The following is a 13,428-nucleotide window of genomic DNA, read 5'->3' as shown; positions in this document are numbered from 1 at the left end:
TACAAGACGGCAGTTTGATGTTACAAGTTCAGCCAAGTTAAGATCTCACCACCATCAAAAAGGTGAGGTCCAAACCCCTACCAGTTCTCCTCAAGCCATCCCATCACTTACTTTACATCTGCTTTAGCAGCCACCGAACTGAACATCAAAGAATATTATATTCACTAAAATGACAGAATACCTACCCAGCAAAAGTGTGTGTTTTCTTGTGAAGTCAGCAAACTGAATGGGTTCACCACGCAATCCAAGTGGCACAAGATATGACAGGTGATTCCATGACTGGGAAGAGACGGCAAGGGAGAAGGGAATGAGACAACTTCTCTCTGAAAGCACAACGTTGATATTTTGACTTCTAATTGAAACATTGACTGTTCTCTACTCCCCAGACACTTTGCTTCTTCTTTTAGCTGTATGCCTTGCAAGTACATTTTCATCACACTCAAGTGCAGCACTAAATTCTTGAACAACAGACAAGTCCGTGACTTCAAGTCTAAAAGTGCTAAGAGTGGATTAAGAAAAAAGAACTGCTGAATGAATTCAGTTGGAATTTTATCCAAGTGAATGTTGCAGTAAGATATCAAGATCCAGAACAAAAAATGTTGTGGTTGCATAGGAAAAGATGTAACTTTTTGATTCAAGACTGTAAATTTCATTTATTTGACAATGGACTGAAACACGGATACAATATTAGACAAAAGTAGGTCATGAATTTTTTCCCATCAGATTATTTGAGGCAATAGAAATGTCACAAGAAAGTTGTTTACAGTGAAAATCCTAACCCAAAATTTGGCAATAATTAAGTAAGTCAAACATAAAGCTTTTATGCTAAGTTGTAAAAGCTTGATTTTAAATTCCATGTAAGACTCTATGGTTAAATTCTGCTTTTATAGACAGATGGTAACATTTTTTTTTGCTTGTTTATTATAATATACTTGAGTGCATCTATTCAGTTCACTGAAAAAAATCCTGAAAACATAATTTGCAGTATTCTAATCCACAAGGCTTAACTCCTTTGCAATTGTCATTTCAGTGTAGCAGTAGATTTCACTGTCACTATTTCTACAAAGGGATTAGCCTCTCACTGTTCATTTTTTATACTGGGGGAAAATTTTAATTGAAGGGTTCAATTAGTTTTGAAGGTTTTTATTTATTTGTCTTTCCTTGTCATAAGTGTGACCTCATCACTGCAATTTTTCATAAATGTGGGAATATTCTTCTACTATAATAACACTACAAAACATTTCTGTAGTCCTGCTTTTCATAGAATGGGTTGGGTTGGAAGGGATTTGAAGATTATCTAGTTCCAACCCCCCCTGCCATGGGCAGGGACACCTTCCACTAGACCAAGTTTCTCAAAGCCCCGTCCACCCTGGCCTTGGACACCTCCTGGGATGGGGCATCCACAGCTTCCCCGGGCAACCTGTGCCAGTGCCTCACTGCCCTTACAGTAAGGATTTTTTTCCTAATACCCTTAAACCTACCCTCTTTCAGTCTGAAGCCATTCTTCCCTGCCCTGTCACTACACACTCTTGTAAAAAGTGTCTCTCCATCTTTCCTGGAAGTTCCCTTCAGGAACTGGAAGGCTGCAATTATGTCACACCTGAAACTCCATGGAATAGTAAATAGCCTCTAACATAGCAAATGTAATATGGGAATGAAGAATACTGCTTAAAACCAACTTCAACTGTAAATTTACTAGCAGCACTATACAAAAAAAAGTGTATTTACTGGTTTTCACATAGATTACAGAATAATACTGAGGCATTACAAATTGGGGCTGCTCTACTTTCATGACTTTTCCTACGTGCTCCACCAAACTCTTTGATCAGGGAAGATGCTCTTTCTTCATTTGACAGATTAATGCAAACTTTATTACCTTAACAGAGGGGCTCAAAAAAAACTTGCCTGCTGCTCTGACATTAAGTATTTTTATCATTATTATTTTACAGATACAGTATAGTTCAACAAAGAAGTTTCAGTTACTTTGGCAAAACATAGCCTTGCTACACTGATAAGACACTGTAGGAGATGGCTGGGATTCTTAGCTATGTGTGTATCAAGGGACAAAGGAAGATATTAAGTGATTTAGCTGGAGTTACTCACAAAACAGCACCTTAGCTGGAACCAAATAAGTCTGATATCAGATTCACAGCCAGAACACTGCATTCTTTCTACAGTCTGGTTGCACTGTGTATGTTCAGATCTTTCTTTTTTTTTCCTTTGGAAAGTATTGGAAGGAATAGGGAGTTCATCTAGCACACTGCTTCCAAACCCTTCTTAATGTCCAAGGACCAGACAGTACTTCAGGAAAAGAAATCTATGGAAAATGCCATATTCTTTTTTTGGCGGGAAGGGATGGGATAAATATTTGCATTTAGACAACAGAAGCTGTACTAATTAAAATGTTACCATATGTATCATCTTCATTTCAAGTATTATTATTAATAATAATAATAATGGCTAATTCCTGACTTAGCCAGTCAGAAGTCAATGACACAAAGCTGCTAACTCACACAAAAACGTATCTGTATGAGACTTATTTTGCTTTTTTTACCTGCAATTCTTTACACTTGATGAGGCCACCACCTTCTGTTTAGGGTATTATCAGGATCTATGGACTATGAATTTACTTGTATAGGTCTAGTCCATCCTTCTGTCATAAAATAGAATGAATTATGGCAGAACCATCTGTGAGATATTTTACTCAGGACATCAGAGCAAATGGTCAGAATATTGCCTTTGGCCATGAATTCTATAAAGAACAGTGATTACCTTGAAAAGGCACAGTGAGATTACAACATATACACTTCTAGCATACGTAGTTATGAATTCTGATTATAAAATATGATGGACAAAAAAATCTGTCCTTGTAAACTCAGCAAGAAAGTGCTACAGGCTTCTGTAAAAGCCAACACTTCATTCAACCTAATTTTTCTATGATCCAGTAATTTTGACCATACAGGTAAGGATCTGTGCCCATTGCATCCTGCAGCCTACCAGTTACTGGAATATATTCCAGGTCTGGGATATGTTTTAAATGGTCTGACACTGCTGTGTTGAATGCAGTTGTACATTCTTCCTGTAATCACAGAAACCTTTGTAAGCATCGGGAAAAGCTCCTTACAAAGTCTCCAGTGTTACAGTACATATCTGTCTTTTTTAAAAAAAAACAGAAGAAAAACCTTGAATTCCATATGATGTAAGCAGGCTGACAAAGGCAAACATTAGCAGAAGGATTTTAATGTTCTCTTTAAATAAGTACTATTTATTCATTTTTTCATGACTTGGAACCAGGATGTTGTCTGCAGTTTGATATAGAGAGTTCAGAACATGAAATCTGTCAGCATTTAAGGAAACAAGGTCTGAAGGGAGAAATAGTATTTTACAAAGCAGTATTTAGGACAATTGCATTTTAACATAATTAAATATTGCCCCATTGGAAGTAAAGAGAACCCTGCACTCCTTATAAATGCAGTAAAGCCTTTTAATCAGAACATCACCTTTTCACAAGTACATCAACAAAAATGAAAGCCAGTAGATAAAAATAAAACAATCAATAATAGAATATTGCTTAGATAGATTAATTAACTTCAGGATGTTCAAAATAATAAGAAGAGTGATGTATTTTGCTGAACATATCAAGTTTTGAATATAAATTAAACTCTGCTACTCAGCATAACTAAACGTGTTAGCTGTTAGTGTATCTGTCAGCAATGCAAGTTGTTCTAAGAGATAACAGACCAGATCCTCTGGTGTGGAACTGGTATTTTGCACCTCACTCTACTGAGCTTCATTAGACCCACAAGGACCCCAGTGTAAAATGGATGCTTACAATGGAGGTTAATGCTCCCCCTCTTTTTTTCCTACTGTTGTCATAAATCAAGGTTCAAATCCCCCAGTCCTGTGGTTCAGTTCCCACAGGCCCACCATAAATTTGAAGCAGATAAATGACACTTTCCCTCCCACCGACAAATGAATTCTGTACAAAGTGGACACAAGAATTTGAGGTTGGAAAAAGGCAATCTATACTGTCCTTCTGTGAATGCATGTGGTAATTTACAGCACATGTCAGTCTGCAACTCCCAGGATTTGGGCCACGCTCCCCAAAGCTATGCAGCAGTCTCTGGTTATTCACATAAAACTAGGACACCACTTCAAAGAGTGCAGAATGCAGGTTTAGTATATAATAAGGTAAAATCCCTCCCAAAAATACATGCTGAATTTCGATTATATTCAAAAATAAAATGTTCCTCTTAAGGAATGCGTAAACAATTCCTGAACTCAAACATAAAATGTTAATTAAAATTTAATGTATCCCGTGTGATGCCTTTGCTTGCTGTGCAAGTCTGGTTTAAATCTGAGGTTAGTTATCTTAATGACTGATGGGGCTCTCCTGCTTTGCCGTTCACTTGTTCTGAAGGAGAAGTCATTCTTCCAGTAAACACAATAGTCATTTACCTCTTCTATCACGTCAGTGTCTTACCCTTAGAGACTCTTCAAAAACAGGCCAGCAGATACATTAAGCTTATGTGTCACTGGTGTTAAGGCAAGAGGCAAACCCTTACTCAGAATTTAATTCTGTTTTATAAAAAGCACTTCAATAGGATTTACAGCTTTCAATTTTTTAATTTAAAAATAGGAAAAAAATATTACTAAGAGCATTGCTATTGGTTTAAAAACTGGAACTTGTGTTATTACTTACTCTGACTGCAGATTTGCAGCCAGAACATATAGAAAGTCATAATATGAAAAACAATAAAAGATGCTATAAATCTTTTTGCATTCTTGCAATGTTTTTCACAGATTAAAAATCAGTGTACCCACCGCCAGCTCCTAAAATATGAGAAAAGACAGAACTCTATAAAGAAGAGATTTTTCCTTTCATTTTCACAAAATGTATGCAATTGTTTCACACTGTTGAATTACACAAAGGAGGAATGTTACTGTTTGTAGGAGCACTAATGACAATCTGTTTAAAATGGATTCAAACACCTAGCAGAATCCACTATAATCTGCTTACATGAAATATTGTCTCTCAGCAGGAGTGCAGGTCACTGTTCTATAATCTAAGTGCACCAAATGTTCCAGTATAATTTCATTTGATTTCAGTGAAAGAGCCACAAATACTGACAACTGAAATAATGACACACATTTATGTCACTGCAGGACTATTGTGTTTGACTCCTTTAGATTTCATTTAGACTTGTCATGTGTCTTTAAATCTGCTGAAATTTATGCATTAACTTATCATGTACAATGACACTTTGATTACACTTTAATTCTGTATTCTTTTAGTTCAGTGCCTGAGAAGGGGGTACTTGTCTTTGAAAGGTAAAAAAGAAAGAATGTCTAGTGCCATATTAGGTTTTTAAAGCCTGAAGATATGAAGCTGGTCTGATAAGCTGACATGAACTAATTAAGGTAGAAGCTGATTCCGCTCCCATATCTCGGAGTGAAAAGTGTTGCCATTATTTCTTGTGCTTCTGCTTTCCTATTAATGTACACAGAAACTAAGAATGGTAAATCATTGCACTTGTTGAAGTAAACCTGAATGCCATAGAAACATTTTCATTTAAAGCAACAGGACTTCTATATACTCCTAAAGGAGCAGATGCCATCTCATAATTTGCAGACTTCTCAGAGAAGAGTTGGACAGCAAATTGACACAATTTCCAGGTACTGATTGTCCCTTGGTCTAGTGCTTTATATATAGTCTGTTTCCTGATTTCCAAAAGTGAGCGTTCTGATTCAGAATCAATATAACACTTGAGTTGCCATTCTACTGGACCCTTCTTCAAGTGAATTAATAGAATCCAGATAAAATGCCAATTTTTGTGTATGTGTTCCACACTTCTCATATATGCATTTACACAGAAGAAATATTCGCATTATCTATTGGAATGTGCATTATGATGAAGTCTGAGAAGAATGTTATTTATTCTGTTCACAAAATTGTGCAGAAAAGACTGACATCCTCTGCTTTTTAGAGAATATGAACGTTCAGAGCCAGAACATTGTACATGATGCATACAGCATGTTAATTGTTTAATTACTGAAATTGTAAGACATTGAAAGGAAAACAAAAGCGGGAGAAACATGAGTCTCATTTTTGCAATGTTTTAAGCAGGGCCCTCTTATGTCCTTACAAAGTAAAGACAGAACTTGTATTTATATTTCAAATGTGTCTGACAGTGTTCTGAGCTACAGTTACTAGTGTTTACTGTGAAGATAAACTACATATGAGAATCAATGAGATCTGTATTTATACTTATCCAAAGTTCAAGACTTCTTTTTTTAAAGCTTTCAGTCTTGGCTCAGCAGCACACAGAAAAAGGGTCTTTTAGGAGAAAGCAGTAAGCCAGAAAAGTACCTAGTAATTCAATAAGTGTGAAGATTTAGTTAAGTAATAACTTAGATACAAATTTATTACTATATTTTCTGCATATATATGTATACACACATATGCAGACATAATTATCTCCTTGCATGTTTCTTATTAAAGACATTAGCCTTCATACAAAATCTGATGGGTTTAGTTTATTTGTTCCTAGTTCTTAAACTCATAATTCTCAGCATGACATCATTATTTGTCATCCTAAAGATCCCTCCCTGTACGAGACAAAGCTCTCAAACTGAAGAACTATTGTACTAGCTCTCTACAAAAAATGGGGAGGAGGGGAGAAGGATGGCAGATCAGAGGCAGGTAAGCATAGAGAGAGAAAAACAAAACATTTTTTCTTTCTCTTGTATAAAAAAATAAGGATTATATAAATATTACCGTAAGCATAAGGAAGAAAAATATATCACATAGAATACTTACAATGATATATTATTATGTAAAATATCTAATATACTTACTTAAAATTCTACAGCAGCTAATAACCCTAAGCCAGGGATGATCTTTTCATGACACTTCACTCAAAAGCTAGTCTCCAGCTTTCCTAAAGATCTAACATCTTGCTACAAAGAACAGGCAGATGCAAACAAACTGGGTAGCACAAAATGCAGACTTATGCCAAAAAGCCATCACAGTGGCAGAAATACTGATAACCTGAATTCTCACTAAGTTTTGGAGACATAACAGTGTAGGAGAGTTTTAAGGATGGATCAAAGAACAGTGCTTTCAGCATATACATGTTGATACCCTTCTCAGTGCAAGTGATGACAGTAAATTAAAAACCCACATATGTGCTTGTAGAAGTATGTTGGAGTCAGGCAACATGGGCCTAACAAAGAAGTCAATATCTCATTAATTATAAAAATAGCAGATAGGATAAAGAAACAGCACGAAGGGTTCTGACGGGGAAATTTTCAGCTTAAATTTCTACAACTTGTATCTGATGCAATAAAAAAGGGCAATTTAGAAGAACAGGATAAACTAATTGAAGCAACATTCAGGGAAAGCAGAGTTACAGCAGTAACAGAATAGAGCTGAGGCTCCACTCCTACCACCTTCCTTTGCAGAGTGCCAACCTGGACGGACAAACTGATCCAATTTATCCCACCTCTCAATTCAAGCTTGCAAGTTCCACCTACTGCTGCAGCATTCTTTCATACTATCCAAGGAATCCAAAATATTTGTACTAGTGTTTGCTCTCTGATTCACCGTCATACCAAAACATTCTGCGTAAGCAAGTAATTGACTGAGAAGAAAAGAATTCTAAAGACAAGCACTGCAGAAGTGCTGGCAGCTCAGACTACACCTTGAACAAAGACTTCAGTTCTACCTCAAAACAGTAGAAGGAATTCAAGAAAGATCAGTGAAACTGAGGCAAAGTATTTTACATGGGCTGGAATAAAACTTTGTTAACTAATAACAGTTGTAGCACTTAATTATCTACAAATACATGGCAAATCTAAGTAGAAATTAAAAGAAATTATCAGAAGAGTAAAAAGGCTATAACTAAAAAAAATGTCATTACAAGAAAGGAAAATGAAGAAGCACTTCAAGCAGTGAGCTCTACTGGAATATGGAAAAACTTCCCAAGGAAAAGCCCATTCCCTGAAAAATTTTAAATCAGACTAAAAATGTAATTAGAGACAATACAAAAAAAAACCCCTGGAGCCATAACACTGCTGAAATAATAAAAACAGTACATGAATTATCTGATTTTTATATATAAAATATATATAATTTACATGAAAGCTTTACTAAGATATGTGGGCTGCTGTACACATCACACAAAGCACAGGTGCTTTAGTAAGAAACAAAAGTACAGCTGTGTTCTTAACTACAAACCAAAGTATTCTTCTATGCCAGTTTAGCTTGCAAATCTGTACAGCAATGATAAATCCATCACATATATATGTAGGTGGCAAAGCTTAGAGGAAATGATACTGATTTGAAGAAAAAAGTAGGTGAGCTGTCATCGTAATGCACCTGCCTGCCCCATCTCCTATTGCCATATAAATGACATTAAAAATAATACTATTTTAACTTATCTTGAAGACTCCTGTGAAACTCCTGCGGAGAATATTTGGAGCAGAAAAGAACATCTCATTGTTTAACTTCAACTTCCAATGTTCATTTCTTTGATCACCATCATCTTTAAAGTCTCCCATGGAAAATATGCTACAGACAGTTTGATGAATGTTTTACTCCTATTTTTTTTTAATATGAAGTCACTCTTACCGAAATATACACCAACTTCTAAAAGTAAAATAAAGAATGTGAACAAAAAGCCCAGATCAAGCAGTTTTCCTAATGCAAACTTAATTAAGAATAGCATTTGATCTGTTTGTTTCAAAATTTATAAGGTGCCTTCAGAATTAGTTATCTTTCTGTCAAATACCGTCACCCTACCTCAGCTCATGAAAGGATTTGTTTCCATTTGACCTACATATCAGTTGCTCTTTTATGTTCTCATCTCCTATACATACTGCATATATCCTACTGCATAAACCAGGCATCCCTACATTGTTGTTTGACTATCCTCTGATTAAAGAACAGCCTCAGTACAACACCAGTAGTTATCAAGGAACTATACAATAAAAAACAATTATATTTTTAATATTCAGTGTTATTTATGCATCCCTTCCTTAGGTGAGAAACTTAAAAGTTACTTAATTTATCATTTTAATCTCTTTCCCAAGTGATCTTTATATTCCCTCACATCCTACGTTTCTTCACAAGCCTCCTAGCAACATCCCCCAGGAAAAGGCTTCCTGAAGCAAATTCTCAAGTGGAGCAATGACATCCTTACACCAGCTGAGGATCTTTTTATTACATACATTGATCAAATGCAGTGTTGCCCTGTCTGCAGTGTCACACTCTTTGCTGAGAGGAGCTCCCAACCCTTCCTCCAGAATAAAACAGTCATGCCAAAAGATCCTTAAATCGAAGTAATTATATTCATCAGTAAAATGCAAAAAATTCAGCATTAATGGAGAGCCACCAGCTGCAGTTGCACAAATTATAAAATGCATAGTCACCATATTTAGAAGTTCCAATAAATATCATTCCTCTCTGCTGCCATCTACAGAGAGATTTCAAATTTTGCAAAAAATCTACTTTTCACTTCTAGATATGTATTTAATAATAGCCTGTCAACACGCCCTACAAACCAGTTCACTCCAAACACATATTATATCAACAGTATTACCTCAACATACTAGAAGCTTCAGGAAAAGCTGAGCCCAAGTGACGGGTTGTTAAAAGGTACTTTGATGTTGTCACACTGCATGACAGTGATGCCTGATCTTGGGCAAACCCCTCAGCTGGGAATTAGTTGCTCATGGTCCCTGTCCAACGCCTGGGAAGAGTTGAGTCATACACAGAGGTCCCTCAGAAGACAGAGATGAGCTGCAAAGGAGATTCTATCTCTAGTATGGACATCTTAAACACATTTGCTAGTTAACCATCCATGATCCCTGTGGAGCCCAAGGTAGCATTTGTGGGAGAAAATACACTGTGAACAAACTGTAAAACACTGGAGAACCGAACATGCCAGTTAGAGAGTGTTGTACAGACACTGCAATTTAACATCTTCCAGCTGCAGACAGAAAAAAGCCTGAATCCAAAGAATGCAGGTAGTTAAAAAAAGTTTTTTACCACTTTGCTCTTCGCTGTCCCTCCATATACTTTTCCTGTCAAAGTTTTATGCCTTTTCTTTTTGGTAGCCTGCTCAGAACAGTGCCTGAATGCAATTCACAAGGAGCATTTCCAAGAATTGAAGGTTGTACAGCAAGAAGCAGTGAAGTTGCACTGACACGAAAGTGATATAAAGAGGCTGAAGAACAGGCAAAAGAAGTTCAGAGACTGAGTACTGCTCTGGAGATTTCAACTGCATCCAAGGTACTAAAAATTATAATCTTAACATAGTTTCAAGTATTAACATACTTGTTTTTAAGTGTGTTCATCTCTGACATAGTTAAACAGAAAGTATACTCAGCTGGAAAGAGGAATTTGTGATACATTGTTGTCAGTAAGAGCAAACACTTTTAATAATCAGAATCTGTGCTTCCATCCACTGAACAAAAAATTACTTAGGAAATCAAGAATAAAAATATTTGAGATTTGTAATTCTCTTACCTTCATTACTTAAGTACATCCTAGCTTTCCTATGTAGAGTTCTCAATGCCTTTTCAGTGTTTCAGGAATTTAAGTCTTTCTGGTATTTCACTGTTGCAGAAGAGCTCTCTGAAATAGGAGAGACTTATACTTCATCCCTATGTAGTGCTGAGGTTTTGTGCTGTCCATGTATTGTGACTGAGGAAATCTTGAAGCGTTACAATTAAAGCTGGATTTTCTTGTTTGTATCTAGAAATGGTTTCAATGGAATTCACTTTGCAAACACTAGTGGAAGAGAACAAGAGGCTATTGCACTGCTTGGATGCATTTGTACATGAGCAGGTAAACCACTAATCAAGCAGATAACTGATGACCTGGCTGCTGACTAACTGTAGCAGGAATCAAGGTGCTTTTTGAAGGAGCTGTCTTTCATGGAAAGTGACTGGTCAAAGCGAGGAAAAAAAACCCAAAGAATTAGATATCACAAATGCTACTCCATCTGTTTAGATGCCTCTGTGGGATGAGCTTAGAGGACTATATAGAACTTGAGGTACTAGACATTTAGGTATGTCATTATGATCCCATGACTCCATTCCATTTTCTAGTACAGGGACACAGCTTGTATATCTGTACATATATATACAGCTTATGTACATAAGGTATTAACAACAGTTTTATGCCTTTTCTAGACAAAATTGCACTTGGGACCTCATTCCCAATTTTAACTTTTTCCCAGTCCGTTATTTCTCACTAGTCTCAGTCACTTGGATCAGGATACTTGACTGGTTTCAGAAAAGTTGAGTAAAAGCTTACTAATACTGTGCTACCAGTGCTTTTACCTTATTATTTTTTTTTTTCAGTTTTGGATGTAGTGACCAGTTTTATACATTGGAGATCCTAAGAAACACTTAGCTGCTGATAAGGTCCTAACATGATGCTAAAGAAGAATTAACTGAAACACCTTTTGAATGTGTTATTCAATAATCAAAGTTATATTTCTGCAGTAGTCAGGCTGTAACATACCAAAACCTTTTTTTCTGTTTGACACAGAACTCCTCTGTCATATTCTTTCAGCTATATTAAGCAACAGAGCATTCAGAACATTAAAGAATTCATATTCTTTACTGTCTAAGTTATTTTAATTCTCTCCATGCCTTCTTATTCTTCTAGTTATTTTTTGCTTCTCTGTTCCCTGTTGTCAAAGGTTTCTTTCAGCTCTCTATTTCTTCTGGCTGTGCTTTTAGGACAGTGTCCTTCTTATGGCCATTGTACTAATTTGAGCACCTGCTCCTACAAATTAACTGTCTTGGAGGAATTTATGCCATTTGGATATTTTGGGTTTTTTAATCTGTTTTGTTTTTTCACCTAATTTAAAATTTATACCTGAAGCAACAGAAGAAAGTTAAAATACTCAGGTAGAAAGAGGACATTGAGTAACTTTCTTGTTGCCTTTTTTTTTCTTAGGGGGTGGTGACATCTGCTCCTTTTTCCTCAGTGTGTCCAGCAGCAGGTGCAACAGGTGATGGCAACAGGTGACTGCAAGAATAAGCTGATCTGTGGCAAAGGAAAACCCCAGGTATCTCTCTGCAGCTCAAAAAGGAAACTTGTTTTTTACGTTCATCTAAGGTAAGGTTGTTTAACCTGAGCTCTTCGGGAGCTCTTTGGAGGGAAGTGCTTATTTATCTACTCTACTTAATATGTGTGGTGTCAAGCACATATATTAAAGAGGGCTGTGTATCAAAATCATCTTCGATTCTGTTCATACTGCCATTAGGTTCATGCTGTTGATGCAGCACCTCTACGGTTCAGGATAGTTAAGCTGCTTAATGTGTGAGAAGAGTAGAACGGTTAAGAGCCACCAGGGGGCATTAAAACAAAAGAGATGGGTAGAAATTGCTTGAAAGATTAGAAACTTGAAAAACTTTATAAAAAGATCAGATTAATAAGGACGGAGGCAAACGGGGGTGGTAATGAAAAATAAGCTGAAAGTAAAGCTCTACTTCATTGTGACTTGTGTCATAGAATTTGGGACAGCGGTGGAAAGATTCCCAGCTTTCTTTTAAAAACAGCACAGAATGTTAGTGTGACTACTAGAGAGCAAGAAAACTAAATTTATGCAACAGTCCTAAGTCTGATGTAGTGACAGAAGAAAGTGACCAAGACATCATACCTAGATTAAAACTAAGTGAATTGTAATCTTGGAATTATTTCTATGGAAGGATAAATTAGAAGTCATTCCTTTGCTGCTTCTCCTACTATGAGACTCAGAGAAAAGAAAACAGTTGCCTTAGGCAAAGAGGCATTGTCAGTCTGCTTCTGTGTTCCACTTAAAGTAATGCTTTGCTGTTTTTGCACTATAAGAATGCTGAGCTATTTTGTCATATCTCTTTTCTCTAAGACTGAAGTGCAAAAGCTGGAGAAAGAGCTGTGGATGCATGTGTAGATAATACTGAGCTTGGCAAGTGCATCATATAGAGACCAAACACACTTGGGTGAAAGAGAATTTCAACTTCATACCACTTAGATGTACTAATGTATTTTCCTAAAGAACAGAGCATATGTTTAATGTTATCTGTAGCATTCTAGTCTGTAGCTGAAAACAGAACCTGTTTTCAGCAAATCCAACGTGAAAACTATGGAAGCTCAGCTGAACACAGCTGGTTTTCATTCAAACTGATTGCATATATTCAGGCTAGAAAACACACACTTTACATGACTATAAAGACAGCCCCAGGATTTACTATTATTACGTCCCAGTAGAGAATAATTGCAGATAATATTTATCTAGCTATATTGCTGGGAGGCAGATAGTTATTCTGTTTCAGTCTGTTCACTCAGTCTTACTAGACAGAAGTACAGAGAAAGGATGTGTTATTATGGACAGGGAAACCAAGCTTGTAGGTGTGAGACAGAAGTGG

This window comes from Pipra filicauda, unplaced genomic scaffold (genome assembly GCF_003945595.2).
Source record: "Pipra filicauda isolate LSUMZ 115617 unplaced genomic scaffold, ASM394559v2 scaffold149_size4050908_pilon, whole genome shotgun sequence".
NCBI classification, from domain to species: Eukaryota; Metazoa; Chordata; class Aves; order Passeriformes; family Pipridae; genus Pipra; species Pipra filicauda.
The sequence above is the reverse complement of the archived record's forward strand: the minus strand, read 5'-3'. Positions refer to the sequence as shown.